Below are 18927 nucleotides of genomic sequence, written 5' to 3'. Positions count from 1 at the left end.
TGATAACATAATTGGTTCATCCAAACCTATATCAGTTATTGAGCAAGAAATATCAGGTTTAGAGGAAAAGTTAAATAAATTTGAGAAAGAAAAGCAAGGATTAAGGCAAATGCCAGAGAGCTTAAGTACAAAGTTGGTCCAAGTTGGACAACCTTATCTCTTTGAGAAATGAGATCTCTAAGGCATTACATCAAGGAGAAAGATCACCGGAGGAGCATATGCATCATCTCACTAGCACGATCCAACAAACTGAGGCAACCTTGAATGATAGCAACAAATTCATGCAGAGTTTACATTTGGTTTTGGCTAGCATATTTCAGATTGTAACCAATCGGTTACAAACTTTGAGGTGAAATTTTGCACTCGTTTGACAATTTTTGACAACCTTTGTCATTGATGTCAAAGGGGGAGTAGTGGATAGAGAAAAATGATTATTCAAAGGAGATCATTTGCTCAAGGGGAGCACATATTTTTGGTAACTTTTTGGACTTCACTTTTTGGAAACAATTTTTGGATTTTTCTCATGAGTGTTGCCATCAATGCCAAAGGGGGAGATTGTTGGCATTCTAAACTCTAATGAGAATTGATGGTGTTGTGATTGATGGAAACCTTTAGGCAACCATCTGGAATTCATCTGGTAAAGCCACTAGTAGACACTAACACCAACATAGACATCTACATACATCGGTAGGCACTTCACTAGTAGTAGAAACAATGCATACCGACATCCCAACCGAGAGGGAATAAACTTTTGTTTATTGTATTTAAATTTAATTATATTTTGTAAAGTCGACATGGCATATTTTAAAAGACTCATATATATGTATGATATCTTATAGGTCATTTGTAAGAGGTGTATATGGTAGAAGGAAGCATGAATGAATAATATTTTGTATAAGGAGATATAGTTGACAACGAAGGTTTTGGTTATAGAATGAGCTTAAACTGGTACTGAACCTAGCATGGTTGATGCTACTTTGAAGCAGTACATTGTATTGGATTTTGATAATCCATTTTGTAAGTCAGTGAGACTTCTATCTTGTAGATTGAGTAGTGAGCTCTAGGCAGTTGGCCTCCTGCATGTGTAGGCCCATCATTGTAAGTAATATTTATTCATTGGCTAGTGAGTGAATATTATGGGTCACAAATCCCACCAAGGTTTTTCCCACACCGGGTTTCCTCGTTAAACATCATGTGTTATGGTGTGTTTTCTATGTTGTCTTTACTGTTCCTGTTTATTGCATTAATTCTTATTTACCAATACACTATTTTGGAGTGCAAAGTTCTTAATATTGTTAAATATTATGCTAAACGATTAGATATTGATTCAGTCCCCCTCTCAGTATCTTTGGGACTATGATTAATCCTAACAGTTATTAGATTCTACAAGAAGCGAGAACTGAGCTAGGATCTGATGTCAGTCATAAATCACATGCAACTCCCCAAGAAACATATGACCGAAGATCAAATATCAGAATGAAGATAATTCTGATATGAGAGAAAAATAGAGACAAATAAGAGAATTTTGAGAAGACTCTCATCAAGCTATCACTGAACTTGTGAAGGTGAGAGTATAATGTTTATTATATAGAAAATTAATATCATATACATCCAAGGGATGCATTAACTCATATTGCCCATAAAAGGTGGGAGGTTTTACCTTCTTGGTAAATGTCAAAACATGTGGAATGACCTCCTTACATGAAGACAGGAAAGTAGACGAGAAAGTTGGCACATAAGGCCAAAAGAGGGTGAGAAACCCAACTACCCCATAACCCACTTAGAAAATGACAAAATAGAGGTTATGAGAGGTGGCACAACAAGCCAAAAGAGGGTGTGTAACTCAACTACCCATGTGAGGTGGAGAGTTACACATGTAGCTGAATTATTTTGCTAGGTGTCCTCATATTAACCACTCCTAATAACCTAATCAAGCTTAAATAATGTGTAGAAAAAATAAATACCCCCTAACATAAGGAAAATTAAAAACCTACACTAATAGGTACATGGTGGATATGTATCAAATGGTTATGCAATTTTTGAGTGGTGTTTGTGGATGTATACATTCTTCACATATCAATTTTTTAGGTGCTCAAAGAGTCTATAATTAAAGTTATTCATGTATGAGTTCAAGCAAGTGCAGTTATAGTGAAGTGATATGAAGAAATGTGTTGCATTCCTCAGTTGATAATTGGAAAAAGTATTGCAGATGGTTATTTTGGGTTTTCTAATGGTTTAGGTTATTCTCCTAGTCATCCAAAAGTATGTTTGGTGGTTTACACTATAGTTAATTGTATAGTGTAAGTTAATTGTGCTACTATTTAGAGTTGACTCATGGTGTTTTGGTCCATGTAGTAGCATGGGAGCTAATTTGGGAGTATATAAAAGGTGCAATGACATGGTGTGACCCTTCACACATCTTATTTACCTTTTAAATTTGCATTAGAGGTTCTTTTCTACTGATTGTTACATATGTACATGTTACACCTAATTAGGTTAACCTTATTGATGTTGTTGAAGTTGTGGATGGTATATAAAGGTTAGATTCATTATGTAAATATATAGAGAAAGGGTGTGTGTACTATAACACAAAGGAAGAGTTATATAAAGGTTTGAAGATTCAATAGAGTAGTGATGGAGATGGTTTCTGATCTATACTAAATTATGAATTTTTATCGATATATTGATAGATACAATTTTATATAGTTCAATCCTATTGATGTTAATATATCAAATTAATTGTATCTTTCCCTGAAGAAGTGATCTTTAGTGTGTACAATATATTTTTGTATATTGACCTAAAGTTGTGCACCTTATCTTGCTAGTCATTCTATTGGGAATATTACAGTATAATAGACAATGAAAGATTGTTGACATTTCAATAAGGATATTGAGAAGGTTGTTGATGATTATGGACATAACTAATTAAAGATGTTTTACTATCTTGATATTATTGTTTTGTCATTGATGTCAATAAATTGATTTTCTAATTCAGTATGATGTTGCCACATCTTGAGAAGTATGATATGAAGATTATAAAGAAGTCAGTAAAGACACAGGAAAGAATATGATGAATAAAGGGGATAAGTTATTCAATGGGCAACTCTACCGAGTCAGACAATGATGAGATCTTGATGTTTTAGATTGTTTTAACATCATACATATGTTGTAAAATGTAATGGATAATACTATACTATGTTATCAGGAAAAGAACCTAGTCGGTAAACCCTAAGGTTATCGCTATCAATTAATGAAGGCAGAATGTCTACCGAGTGAAGTTTAGTATTCACCGAGTTGTAACCGAGCTATAATAGAATGCATTAAATGTTTACATGTGATATTTAATGAAAGAAGCTGATGAGATGGAGTGAATTAAATGATTGGTAAGCCATGGAAGAAGTTTGTTAACGAATTTAAGGCAATGGAAAGTCGGCAGGAAGATCTATAGCTCAGATTGACCGCATTACCCTTACACACGTTCCAAGGTGAAAAGGCAAGTTTCAAGGTAGGGTAAAACATTTTCAGATTGAAAGATACAATGAACCTGGACAAGATTGAAGATCTAATGGATATGATTGATCATGAGAAATGTGATCAATGAGATTAAGCGGTTACCTAATTGTTTATAAATAGGAAACTATTGATAAACAATGTATGCAGGCAAGTGTATGCACAGGGATGCTACATAGTGATTACCGAGCACAGAAGCTTGAAGACCTATTAGAATAACAAAGTATTGATGCCCAGTAGATAGACAAGATTAGTTCTATGTCTAGATTATATTGATCAAATAGGAATCTACTTTAGCATTTTAGATGTGAAGCTGTAGATAGATTCTATTACTATTATTTTGTGAAAGTGACAGGAAATCTCTTAACCAAGTGGACTTAATAGTCTTATATGTAAATCCTCTAGCAAGGTGACATTCTGATTGAGTGTTTGAAATCCTTTGACAAGGTCACTTCTAACAAAGTGAAGATCCTAACAGATTTGAGGGAAATCCCTTAACAAGGTCACACTTAGCAATGTGTTTGTAATCTTTAACATGATTTGCTTTTAACCGAGCATACTCTAGAAGAGTATATTTATTAGTGGGTCTCAAATGCCACAGTGGTTTTTACCTATTTGGGTTTCCAAGTTAAATTTGGTGTTATGAGGTTTATATTGTTCATATGCTTTTGAGTTTGCATGTTTGATAGTTTTTGGTTTTATGACTGATATATATGTTACTGAGGTTGAATTTGATGTTTTTATGGATGATTAAGTTTGTATGATTCACCCCCCCCACCCCTCTCATCTTGTTGGCTATTGGATCTATACTTATATTAAGTATTAGAACTATCAATTGGTATCAGAGTTTTGGACTCTGAAAGGAAAGTTTAAAGGCACTTGAGTTAAAGGACCAAAGATGTATAAGAGGGATGCACCAAAGCTGAATAAGTTAAGTTTCTCTACATGGCAGAAAAGGATGAAGCTACATCTATCAGGAGTTGGAGAATATGCTATATACTATCTGGAGAATGATTTTGTTGCACCGAGCACCTATCCATTGACTATGGAAGAGATAAAGGCGAAGCAAGAACATATTCAAGCAATGATTGAAATAACATCTGCATTGACCGATTCAGAGTTTAATGATCGAGAAGGCTGCAATGATGCAAAGGCAATGTGGACTAAGCTCATATATGTAGATGGAGGAGATGAACATGTTCAAAGAGAAAAAGTGGATAGTCTAAGAGGACAACTTGAATCTATGAGGATGAATGAAGGTGAGAACATAACCCAGTATAGTACAAGACTAAAGGAGATTGTAAATCAAATCAAAGGAGCAGGAGGAACTATTGAAGAAAAGGATGTAACAAGTAAGTTGTTAAGAACCCTTCTACTTGCTTATGCAATCCGAGTCTCTGCAATCAATGAATTGAGGTATGTACTTAATATGCCAGTTTCCTTGGATGCTACTATTGGTAAGCTACATGCATTTGAGTTAAGTGATTTTGATAACAGTGGGTCATCGGTAAATAGAGTTGAATCTGCATTTAGTTCTTTTCATCTAAATGAATCTAATGATTACAATGAGAGAAAGTATAAGTACTCTGAAGGAGATCATAGTAGAGCAAGTGAAAGATTTTGGAAGAACATGGAGGAGGTACACAAACTGTATGAAGAAATCAGAAAGCAAGAAGAGTTTGAAGCACTATTGGCCAAAAGGTTACCGAGAGGCAAAGGTAAGTATAAAGGAAAACTACCTGATTCTCTGCATAATGGACAAGGTTAGCAAATGACAAACAACACAAGAAACCAGAAAATCGTTAGTGTTAGTTAACCAAAAACTAATCTAAACACACACATCAAAAGTGATAAAATCATGCTAATATATCTAACAAACGAAACAAAGATAATGAGGCATCTCCAAATGCCTCTTATCATGCTCTTAGCTCCTTCTCCCTTGTTCCTCTCCTCTCCAAGTTCCAAAATAGTGTAGCTCTCAGTAGCTTTTTGCACTATGGATGCTTATGGAGGTTTGAGATTGAAATATTGCTCTAAATGTAAATAAAGAAGCTAATATTAAGCTATTGATACTAAAAATGATTTATTTTAACCAAAATGACAATATATAAGTTTGCTATGCTAAATGCTCTCTAAAATGCCTATAGGTTGAATGCATACAAGTTTTCAGGATCTGGATTATGAAGAAATGGGCTCTATTTATAGGGAAAATGGAGCAATGGATGGTTGAGATTGAGTAATCTCAACAAGGGTCAGGATTGAATGATTTCAAATCCATGTGAGGGCTTTCAACCCAATCCTAGGATGACAAGTGTCAATGTGAGATAGGTTGAGAGGAGAGGGAATAAGCATTAAATGCTTGATATGACCTTGGGAGTTAGAGTCAAGGTTAGTTGAATGAATAAACTCTTTATTCAAAGAATAAAGCTTTTATCCAATGGATAAACTCTTGTGCAAATGTGAAACAGATGAATATGGTCAAAACAATAAATGTTTGGGGAGATAAGTTTGAAATAACCATAAATGGTTATGTAAGAGCCATAAATGGTCATGTAAGAGCCATTAGTGGTTTTTGAAGACTTTGGGGGTTAATTTGTTGAACACACAAAACATTAAATGATTTTCAAAGACTTTTTGAAGTCTTTGAGAAGTGACTCCATTTTGCTTAGGAATGTGACAATGATTAGGGGATGGATTAGGCTAATTAGGAAGGGGTTAGAAGAATCTAGAAGGGGATTTAGGAATGCAATTGGATTTGGTGGGTGAGGGAAAATTGGATTTTATTAAAAATAAAAATCCATTTATTTCAATAAATGTGGGCAAGTTGCATTTGTAGGAAAATGCAAGTGGGGGGGGATAATGATTTAAATAAATATTTTTATTTAATTTATTTAAAAGAGGAAAAGGGGATTTTAATTAAATAAAGAGATTTTATTTATTTAATTGATTGTGAATTTAATTTAATGAATTAATTAAAATAAATTGAATAATTTATTTAATTAATAGAAGAATGTTTGGGAATAAATTATTTAAATATTAATTTAATTAACTGATGGCTAGTGGATTTTTAATCAAATAAATAACGAATATTTATTTAATTAAGCCAGACAGATTTGTGTGACTACAATTGCCCCTCTTTGAGACGGTGCGGTTTATCGCGTTGTTTCAAAGAAAGAAAAACTGGTGTGAAGAAATGCCCCATAAAATGTAAATTTAATCGGTGGTATGCCCCCTCGAGAGATGGACTGAAATTTTTTGAAAAATCGGGCGATCTCTCAAAAAAGAATGAAAATTGGCAGGGTGGTAGAAGAGAAAAAGTGAGCAAGATGGGTGAAAAATAGAAGAAAATGGGGGTAAAAAGGAGAAATGGGGGTAAAATGGAGAAATGGGGGGCTCGGGAAGTTCACGGGGACCACGACGGTGAGCGGGGGGAAGTTATGGTGACAGCGAAGGGTATAAATGGGGTGAAAGGGGTGAAAACAGGATCATTTGTGACTGTGACCAATGTGAAACCAGAGCTCTGATAGTGACCTTTTGGAGGAGTGAGCAGGATTCAGGATGTCGATACTGATTACCGAGCACAGATTTGAGCGAGTCTGACGATTCCAGCGGCCAGACGACTATGGACCAGCAGTATGCAAATTGGAATTTTGAATTTTTACGCATTTTTGATAGGCGTTTTACTGAGTCCAAGTCGAGTCAGAGCAAGAGTGCTAGAACTATGGTTTTGGCACTTTGGCTCCATGAACTAGTGCTATTGTCTCATTGTTTGAGCACTTTTGAAATGATTTAGCGCTATTGTATGCAAGTTTAGGTGTGATTGATAAAAAAATGCTATTGAGGGCTTGATTGAGCGCGATTGATATTTATTAGCGCTACTGTATAGTTGTTTTAGTGCAGTTGTAGTTTGAGCGCTTTTGGATAGCTGATTGAGCACTTTTGTTAGGGTTGTAGCGCTATTGTGGAGAAACTAGCATTTTTGTTTTAGGATAAAGAGATGCCCTAGTTTGGATGAAGAAAAATCTCTCGATGCCAATGATGGATGGATGGCGATGTGAAGTGGGAGTTGTTTTGAACCATAGCAGCTTGATGAGACTTAGGTCATTTGTTAGGATAAATGCCTGTTGAAGTCTAGGTGGCCATGATTGCTTACCTGTTGAGACCCGAAGATACTTGATCAAAGTATCTGTTGATAGTCTAGGTTGAAACTTTAAGAAAGTTTGAAAATAAAACAACTGATGATGATTGATGAATGTCCATGTGTAGGAGGAGCTGGGTCTGTTGCAGTTACGCGAGCGACATCCTACGACACTGGGGTTGTGGGATCAATTGACATAGGTAGAGATTGATTGTATTGCGGCAACGGGACTATATGAGGTGATGCACATGCCCGTGATTTAGATGAATCATGGTTTGATCACGGCGTTAGCCAAGTGGTGGCACAGCAAGACGTGCACCTTCCATCTGGCACAGGGGGAGATGACAGTGACCCTAGAGGATGTGTGGTGCATCCTGCGGATTTTGATTCGGGGGGAGCTGGTCACATATGACAGATCCTGGGGGACCCTTGTAGTTCAGAGGATTTTTGATGAGGACGTGTTTATTGATGATGGCTCGATTGCCTAGGAGGAGATAGTGGTGTTATATGAGCCTCTTCCAGTAGTCTTATCAAGTATCGTGGGAGGACTTATTTGTCCAGATAGGTGATCACATGGTTTGACCGTGGGGTGGGGACAAGTGATCGAGATGATAATTACCGAGGGGACTTGATTTGCGTGGGGGTCATGCGTGCTGGCGCACCTGTACCAGGAGCTCCATGAGGTGGTTTATAGGGGGAGGGGTTCTTTAGCAGTGGGAGTGACGCTGCTGCATATTTGGGCCTGGGAGCACCTACCAGTGACTCGATTGGTGAGTCTGAGATTCCATGCAGTAGATCAGCCATACATGTTCATGTATAGCGGCATGATGAGTCAGCCCCACCTAGGGAAGTTAGAGTGGTGGTGGTGAGCATTAGATGATCTGGATGTAGTTATATGGTGACCATACTTGGAGTGTGAGCCATGGGATGATGATGCAGAGGCACTACCTTATATTTTTATGACCCAATTCCTCATTGGGAGGACCTCACATCATGTGGAGAGATAGGTGCTTGGGTGATGCGGAGCATCATGAAAACATCAACCAAATAGCCATTATCAAATCTTCTCCATATATCATGCATTAGACTTGAATGATTTAAACCCTTCATCTATTCATTTCTTGCAAATGAAAACCAAGAATTTGTCAAAACTGTGAAATTTACTCTATTCTGGTCATGAAATTACAGTCATGAATAGTCATTAATAACTCTTAACATATGAATCACCCATACAATCTCTCTGGTCAGATTCTATAAATGGTAGTTGTAAAATGTTTCTCCAAACTATAGAAAGATCCAACGGTTAAATCCAAAGTTATGATGATTGTTCCAAAACTGGTCACCGTGAATCAGGGTTTTGGGTAGTTCCAGATGGTTTTCACCAAAACATTCATAACTTTCTCAAAACTGAATGAAATAAACTCAAACCAAAAGAAATGGAAACATTATTCAATATAATACACTATAATTATAGAAATACACTTGTTTCCATGTTGTACATGGCCGTACCAGGCCTGGAAACAAGAGAAAAACTTCCAAGATCACAAAACAAGAGATTGAAAACAATGAAAATATGATACCAAAATGTTTCCAATGCTTTCCAATTCCTTCTCCAACTTTTACATCCACTTAGGAATGACCATTATAGAGGTTTTATAGCCTTTTAATCTTCACATGGAAGTTACAACTACCCAACTTCCTCTTATGGCCATACAACTTCCTATTTTGATCTTTTTACAACTTTTGAAAAGTTGCATTTTACAACTTTTACAACTTTTGACTCAAATGACTTTAAACCTTCAAAATAACCTTCAAAACATATTAGGATGGAATAATAATGTATTTTTGTCACCATTTTATCCCTCCAAGGATATTTTATACAAATTTTACCAAATGACTAATTCAAGACCTTATTAGGACAACTTGGACAACTCATTACAATGGGCTCTTTTAGCCTTACATATTGATTCATATTGACTCAAACTGACATTACAAATGAAAATCTAATTGAATACTTATGAATTGATTTTTATCCTCTTATAGACTCTTTTTATGCCTTTGTGTTAGGTGCTCCTACACCACCGGGAGAGTGCTGAGACAGTTTGGATGGCAGCAGGGACTGCCTAGTGGATCAGGGGAGTATGCTCGGGTGATTCGGGAGAGGTATGCATGGGGGCCAGTGCTACCGTATGATTAGGCACTGGCAGAGTTTTGGATGCTACAGGTGAGACTGTGGGATATATGACTGAGGCTTATGGATGCAGGAGTATCACATGAGTATACGCAGTACCGGGCAGTGCACCTGATCTTACGGATATCTAATCCAGCAGAGCCAATCTCGGATTTTGAGGATGAGAGGGGACGGAGACGGAGGAGGGCAGGAGGTCGAGGACTGAGGGCAGGGGAGGAGGAGAGGGTGGAGGAGGAGGAGGAGGAGGTGGTGGGTTGGGGATGCAGGTTTAGCGGAGAGGGAGAGGTGGACTGCCTCTACGGATAGCACAGGGACCATTGATACAAGGAGGAGTTCAGCTGAGTGGGAGGGGGATGGAGAGGGAGATCCCGATGGATAGAGGGGAGGGAGCTACTAGAGAGGGTGGTACAGGTGAGGCTACGATGGATACTAGGGAGGGAGCCACTGGAGATCTTCGAGATCATATGATAGCACACTTGCAGACTCGGGTAGAGGATTTGGAGGCAGAGGTGGCAGCTAGGGATGTGCAGCTATTTGCATGGGAGTCAGAGCTGGCGGTGGTGCTGCGGGAGAGGGATAGTGTAGCGGAGAGATTGGCAGAGCTGCAGGAGAGAGTCTGGGTCGGAGTAGGAGCACAAGGGCCTACGGGGGAGGTGATGAGGGAGATGCAGCGAGCACAGGCGGAGATAAACTACTGGCGGGGTTTATATGAGCAGGTGGTGCCAGTTAGTCAGCGAGCTCTTAGCTATTCTCAGATGCAGCAAGCCAGATCAGAGTGATCACAGAGGGTGCAGAGCAGTGGGGGTGTGATGGGTCCTCTGTGGAGGGAGAGATCAGGGGATGCAGGAGTGAGTGGTGGTTCGATGAGGCCTCCATGGAGAGATGGATCAGGTGGTGCGGGCACCAATGGTGGAGTAGGTGGAGGTGGAGGAGGTGGTGGGACAACATCTGGCCAGAGTGGCATTTGAGAGAGCATTTTTGCATATATGTATTGTATCATTTTTTATTTTTTGGACTATATCTTGGATGGCTCTTGGTAGCCGATTTTGTAGACTTCATTGTACTCTGATATATGAGATGATATATATGAGGAGATCCCATATTTTGATGATATGCAGTTGATTATGTATGGATGTTTATGTAGGATGATGAGTTATTGCTTAGATGGATTTGTGTATATGTATGCATTTGATGAGATATTTCTTTTATGCATGTGTTTTTATGATGATGTATGATGTCGGATACTAACATATGAATGCAGGTTTATATATGTATGATTTGTTTGATTTTTGATGTAATGCTTTATGTATGTAATGCCATGATGATGATGTATGCTTATGATGATTTATGAATAGGATTTTGGTGTTTCCTATGCAATGATAATTTATGCGATGATGTTAATGCAATGTTTGAATGAATGATTTTATGTATGGATATGTATCTAGATGAATGTAATATGGATAAACAAAATGTAAAGTACAAATGTTTATATGATAATGTTTAAATGAATGCATATGTATAATGGATATATATAAAATGGTATGAACCAATGTTTGGACACAAATGGATTTATGATTCTAAATGCTTTTAAATATGATTTAAGTAAAAATGATAATGTGATGATACTATAACTTATGGTTTTAATAACTACACCTTAATGCAATTAAAAAGAGGGTAATGAATGCAATGTGAATGAATCCTAAAATGAGCATAATAAGATACTTAATAATGGATGAAGGAATGCACTTTTTAACTATAAATGAATGTATGCAATAGTAAATGATAAAGGATGATGAAATGATGATGGATAATTGACACTAAATGAATGCCTAGTAAATGATTTAAAACAATCAAAGACAATTTGATCCCACGAATGAATCTAATTATTTATGATTGATGTAATGATGCAAATGTTTAATGAAAACTAATGTCAAAAATGAACTATATGCAATGTGATGTTAAAAATGACATGAATGTACTTAATGCAAGATGCAACTAAATGCGATGATGATATGACCATGAGGAATGCAAGGTTTTTAAGACTTTGCATGATGCATTGATGATGTATTAGAGTACTCGGTCGTGATTGTATCCAAGACCAGCTTTAATGGTCACTTTTGCATACAAAGCCTACATATGAATAAATGAATGGATGGGTGATATGCAATGGAATGCAAGATATAAACAGATGAGATGAAATGACGATCCATAGTGCTCTATTTTCATCATTGAGCTTTAAAATGTTGGAAGAGAATACAAGCATCTTGACATAATGATTCAAGATGACCTGAGTATTCCTTACATGGATTTTATATAGCAAGTTAATACCAAAGACTTGATATAAGGGTCAAGTTGACCAGAGTATTGCTTGCGAAATAGACAAGGATTATCTCCGTTCATGCATGACTTGGATCATCCTCCTTGATCTTAGGCTGATCATATCCTGAGACAAGTGCATACCGTACTAAGAGATAAAAACCTTTATCCAGTTTGGATGAGGGAGGAGGAACCAAAGGAAGAGCAATGTACCTACAAACAAACAATATATACATAAAGAATAAAGAATATGGATCCTTGGTAATGGTTCATGCCCATATGGTCAAGGTATACACTGTAGTCAGCAAGCCGTAATGATCTATGACTGCATTTGGCATAAGATCACGTAGCTGGGTGAACTTCCCACATAGACACCATTAGTACATGCCCCAGAACTTCATCGGAATGGCACCGAAGATACACAAACAATGCTAAAAGATCCCAATACAGATAAATGAATGAGTGTACTCACAAATCAACCAAGTATTTGATAGCTTAACATAATTTTCTTGTCAAAGAAAATGTTACTTTTGTCTTTGTTTCGGTAAGGAAGGATGCATCCTTGTTTGAAAGACAATTTCCGATTTGTTGATGTTGATTGTATGGTTTGATTGGTAAATGGTCATTGTGTGAGTATTATGTCAATGTTTGTTTTGTATCTGCGCGGATGAGTATGTACAAAGTGTTGCCATGTTTTTGTGTGATTTTCAATGGTTTTTCGATGTTTTTTGGATTTTGTGACTCATTTTTGAATGTTTTTGGATTTTGTGAAACAGTTTTGAATGTTTTACCCAATGAATCATTAGTAATGTAGAATCCACTTCCACCAACTAGATTTAAGGGCATTGCCCCCAAGTGTAGACATGACTATGACAAAGCGGGATGCAAGACGCATGAAGTACTTTCTTTGATTACAGATCAAATAACAAGCCATGGTTTAGATGGATGGATGTGTGAATGCATGAATGTGATCACAACGAGCCTGAAAGATACTGGAGCCATTGTCTTTATGTGTAGTGCCTGTTTGCTAGGTTTTCACCATCGCACTTACCCAAGGTGCCACCGGAGTGGTTGTTCACCGTTTGGATGCATGATTTTTCTTTTCTTTTTTTTTTTGTGAATGTTTTTGTATTGCTTCAGGACATTTTTCTGAATGTTTTTGGTATTTTCTGGTATGTAGGGGAACCTGATGCTCTATTCAGCTTACGTATAAAACCGTTTGAGGTGCATGCTATTTATTGGATCTGCGAGCGGTTCTCCTTCTGATGTAGCCAACTGATATGCCCCGGACCCGAATACAGCAGTGAGAACATATGGGCCTAGCCAGTTTGATTCAAACTTGCCCTGATTTTCTCTGTTTGGTTGGTTGCGAGGATTCTCTCGGAGAACAAGATCACCTACCTCAAATGTACGAGGTCTAACTCGGTGATTGTAGCTTCTACTCATGCCTGCTGATAGGCTTTGAGATGGTTGTATGTAGCTTGTCGCTTCTCATCAAGTAACTCTAAGTCTTGGAGGCGTGAGACTCTGTATGCTTCATCATCTATTAGATTGTGCAAGGAAACCCATAGTGATGGGATCTCGACTTCAATAGGTAAGATAGCTTTTGCACCATAGACCAATGAGTAGGGAGTTGTGCCTGTAGGGGTTCGAATGCTAGTTCGATATGCCCATAGTGCTGGATTCAATTGAACATGCCAATCATGACCGACATCATTGACTATCTTCTTTAGGATCCTCAATATGTTTTTATTGGATGCTTCGGCCTGACCATTGCCTTGTGGGTAGTAGGGAGTGGAAAAGCGGTGTTGGATATGAAATTTCTCACAAAGTTCATGGACATTCTGATTTTTGAAAGGAAGACCGTTATCTGTGATGATGGACATGGGCACACCATACCGGCAGATGATGTAATTGAGGATGAATGAGGCGATCTGCTTGCTGGTGACTTGGGTAAGTGGAACAGCTTCGATCCACTTTGTGAAATATTCAGTGGCGGTAATAATGAATTTATGGCCATTGGATGAAGATGGATGAATCTTACCCACAAGGTCAAGGCCCCATTGATAGAAAGGCCATGGTGTTGTGATTGGTTGCAGTTCCTAGGCTGGTGCATGTATCAGGTCACCATGAACTTGACATTTCTTGCATTTTCTGACAAAGTAGTAGGAATCTTTTTCCATAGATGGCCAATAGTATCCATTGCGCAAGAGTTTCTTGGCTAGTGACGGACCACTCGAGTGAGTCCCACAAATTCCTTCATGGACTTCTTCTAAAGCCTTTGTTATCTCATCTTGTTCCAAACATCAAAGAAGAGTACCATCAAGACCGCGTTTGTATAGGGTTTCAGCAATAATGGTATATCGAGTAGTTTGGCGAATGAAGGTTTTACGTTGGTTATTCAATTGGTTGGGAGGAACAATGTGATCGCGAAGATAGGTGTAGAATTCACCATACCATGGGGATTCAGAACCGATAAGGCAACATATCATTTTGGATTTGGGGATATCATAAGTAGGAATCCAAAGCTGTTCTACCAAGAACTTGTAGCATGTTGAATTCTATGGAAGATCTAGGAGAGATGCGATGGTAGCCATATCGTCAGCAGCTCGATTCTGATCTCTTGGTATCTACTCAAAATTGATAGTAATAAATGATGTCTTTAGTTTGTCCACCATTTGCTTATATAGCATGAGTTTATCATCCTTAGTCTAATATTCATCTAGTGCTTGTCGAATGACCAGTTGGGAGTCGCCATATACTTGCAGTTCTAGTAATTTCCATTGTACGGCTAGCCTGAGTCCTGTGATCAAGGCCTCATACTCTGCGATGTTGTTGGTGCATGGAAATGTGAGTCTGTAAGACTTCGGGATGCTGTCACCTTGAGGTGTGATAAACAAAATGCCTGCCCTTGAGCCATGCCTAGTGTACAAACCATCAATGTATAATTTCCATGGTTGTGTTGTTGTGATCATGAATATCTCTTCGTCTGGAAAATTGGAAATGAGAGGATGATCACCTATGAGAGGTGCACTGGCCAACTGATCTGTAATAACCTACACTTTGATAGCTTTACGATCTACATACTCGATGTCAAATTCACTTAGAATCATCACCCATTTGGCCAAGCGACTTGTCAATGCTGCTTTGCTGAGTAAATACTTGAGTGGAACAATCTTTGCAATGAGTTGTACTTTGTGTGTTAATAGATAGTGCCTCAGTTTAGTGGTTGCTAAGATTACTGCTAGGCAAGCTCGCTCAATAGGCATGTAATTGAGTTCATAGCCCACCAATGTGCGAGAGATGTAGTAAACAACACACTCTTTTCCTTCTGCATTATGTTGTGCCAGTAGTACACCCAATGTTGTACTTGTTGCTGAGATATAGAGTAACAACGGTCTACTTGGATCTAGTGGGATCAGCAATGGTGGTTTCATGAGATAGTCTTTAAGCATCTGAAATGCTTGCTGGCATCTGGCATCCCACTAAAAGCGGATGTTCTTGTGTAGCAGGTGTGTGAATGGGTGACATTTATCTGCCAACTGTGCAATGAATCTTCGGATGGATTGAAGCCATCCTTGTAATGTCCTTAGCTGACTGATATTCTTTGGTGGTGGCATGTCCATGATTGCTTTTACCTTTGCTTTAGAAAATGTATCCTAGAAGCTTCCCGGAGGTCACTCCAAAGACACATTTCTTTGGGATGAGTCAAACATGGTATTGTTCCAGTCTACCGAATATTTTATCTAAGACATGGAGATGCCCTTCTCTGGTGAGTGATTTTGCTAGTAAGTCATCCACATAATCTTCCATCATAGTATGCATCATGTCATGGAAGATGGTGGTCATTGCTCTTTGATAGGTCACTCCTGCATTCTTTAGACCAAAAGGCATTACATTCTGGCAATATGTGCCCCACGGATAGGTGAAGGCTATCTTATGTTGATCTTCTGGTGCGATCTTTATTTGATTGTATCCTGAAAAGCCATCCATGAGTGAAAGCATGGCATGTCTTGCTGTCAGATCCACTATGATATCAGTATTTGGCAGGGGGAAGTCATCCTTAGGATAGGCCTTATTCAGATCTCTGAAGTTAGTACAAATGCAGATGCCCCCTTTTGGTTTACCGACAGGCACAATGTTGGAGATCCATTCTGCATAATCAATTGGCCTAATGAAATCAATATCTAGGAGTTTCTTGAGTTCTATTTTGACTAGGACTGCAATTTGAGGATGCATCTTATGAAGCTTCTACTTGACAAGTTTGGCTCCTTCTGCTATGGTGAGGTGATGCATGACTAAATCAGGATCAAGCCCAGGCATGTCTGCATATGACCATGCAAAGTTGATTTGACACTGTTGAAAGAATTCTATAAATTTAGGCTGTTCCTCTGGAGTGAGAAGAGATGCTAGATGTATGAGATGAGGATTTTTAGGAGCCCCCACATTGTATTCTTTGGTTTCCTTGATGAGAATCATTGATCATTCCTGTTGTGTACTAGCAGGGAGGATGTCAAACCCTTCATCCTCAAACGCCTCAGAGAGGTTTTCACCGTTGGATACGCTCTTTCTTTTTACTTTTGTTGGATCAAACAGTGCCACAGTGTGGTTTTCACTGGAAGATCCATGTTTTATTGTTATATTTTTGCAACTAAAAGGTGTGGCATCCACCCCAAAGTATGCTGCGCTATTAAGTTTAATGGTGAATCCAGCTTTGTGATCCCCACTTGGTAGGTTATCCCTTAATTCCAAAAAGTCAATGATGGCCTCATTGTTTTGGAAGAAGTCAAGACATGGGGGATTTGGTTGGTTCCATTCGATGAGTTCAGGGTGGATAATGGGCATTACTTCATCGATTAGGTTAAGTTCTTTAGAGGTATCAGTGAGGGTTAAGACATTATGGTGAAGGTCGTTGATGGTACTCTCCCTGTCAGAATCAGGCGTAGGATGAGACGTAGGGTTTGTGGAAGATGTTTCTAGTTCAAAAATCCAAGTGGTCTTTATCTATGCTTCTTCGTAAATAGGGATGTCTTTGCGTGGTGGAGGTAGTGATGTGTCTTCCCCATCTGAAGTGTTAAGCTATACAGAATCAAATTCCCACTCATGTGAGTCAGTCTCTAAGTCAATTTTCGGCTTCCAATTACTATACCATACTGGGATGTCTTTTGAGTTAAATATTGTAGGTGTGATTGGTTGATGTACCTTTGTAGTGATTGGTGCTGCAGGGCAGTTGATGGGGATAAAAGAATATGGTACTGGGAGTATCGGCAGTGTTGACTCAATGGCTTCTGCTGGAACTGCTGGTGCCATGGATGCTGCTGCGGGTTCTGATACAGTTGTGGCTGCTAATGGTACTATTGATGGGATTACTGGTTCGCTTGGTGGGATGATTGGTATTGTAGATGGTGGTGTTGGGGTTTTGAGCCTCGGTGGGGCAGTTGGGATGGTGCTTGATGCTACTTTAATAATGAAAGGTGTCCTTTTTGCAGTAGGCTGACATAATGGTTTGCTGGGTTTTCCTTTGAATTTGAGTTTAGGAATCATCTCTTTTTCAAAGCCTAAGCCTGTATTACCTTTGGGCTTTAATTCTAGTAGCAAAGGTTCATGTCGTCCTTGTTTGCAATATCCCAAAGCACTCTAACCATCATACCCCATTTTTTGCATAATGAGGAGACCTTTGCCATATTGATCTGTAGGAAGTTTAACTTGTGGTATATTAGTGGTGATGGGATCTTTATAGATCTAGTCCGCCAAGTCCTCATCTTGGGTTTCTTCTTCTTGACTCTTTCCAAGGATGAAAGGCATCAAAGCACATGCAGGCATGTTTAGTGGTTGCTAGAGTACCTGCTGTGGTTTACCATGTGTTCTAGGAGAAATTGGCATTTGTCCCACACAAAAGAGTTGACTTAAGTTATATTCCCTAGGACCTTCCTCTGCTATTTTCATCTTAAGCTTTTCTTGCTTGGGTATAGTGGTGTTTGAACTGGCAAGAGAGGCGGGACTTATATATGATGTGGAGGAAATGGCTTCTCTATTATTAGGAATGGTAATCTCTAGTTGATGGCTGATATTATGGCAATACGCAAAGGGATTTGCATCGCCCAAGATTGTGTTCTCTACACTGTTATGTGGGAACTTGATACATTGATGGTAGGTAGATGGAATGGCTTGCATGGAATGTATCAAAGGTCTCCCTAATAAAAGATTGTATGGCAGAGGAAGGTCCAGAACCTGACAGATGATGTGTTTTACCACAGGGCCCACTCAGATTGGTAGTACCACAGCTCCTTTGGAGGAATGCTCTGCATCGTCATAGGCTTTGATTGTGATCTTCTTATAGGGATCCACTAATTCTATTGCATATCCCAATGCTGTGACCAAGTGTAGTGTAAAAATATTTAGGCCTACTCCATTATCGATCAAGACTCGCTTGATCCTATGCTGATTGATAAAGCCTTCAATGTGTAGCGAAGCATTATGAGGTTGCTAGAAAGAAGAGTTGTCACTTTCGGAAAAAGTGAGACAAGGTGATGACTTTAGACTTCCAACCATGGCTTGAAATTGGTCTATATTCAGGTTTGCAGGGACTGACGCCTCTTGGATTGCTTGATCCAAGATAGTTTTATGAGATGGCGATAAGCGCAAAAGCTCTAAAATGGATATAAGCACAGGGGTTTTGTCTAATTGTTCCACAAGATTGTACTGCTTTGGGATGGAGGTGGTGCCTTGTGGAGCTGCCTTTATGGTGACCTTACCATGATGTGTAACAACA

This window comes from Cryptomeria japonica, chromosome 1, assembly GCF_030272615.1.
Source record: "Cryptomeria japonica chromosome 1, Sugi_1.0, whole genome shotgun sequence".
Classification (NCBI taxonomy): domain Eukaryota; kingdom Viridiplantae; phylum Streptophyta; class Pinopsida; order Cupressales; family Cupressaceae; genus Cryptomeria; species Cryptomeria japonica.
Note: the sequence above shows the minus strand (reverse complement) of the source record.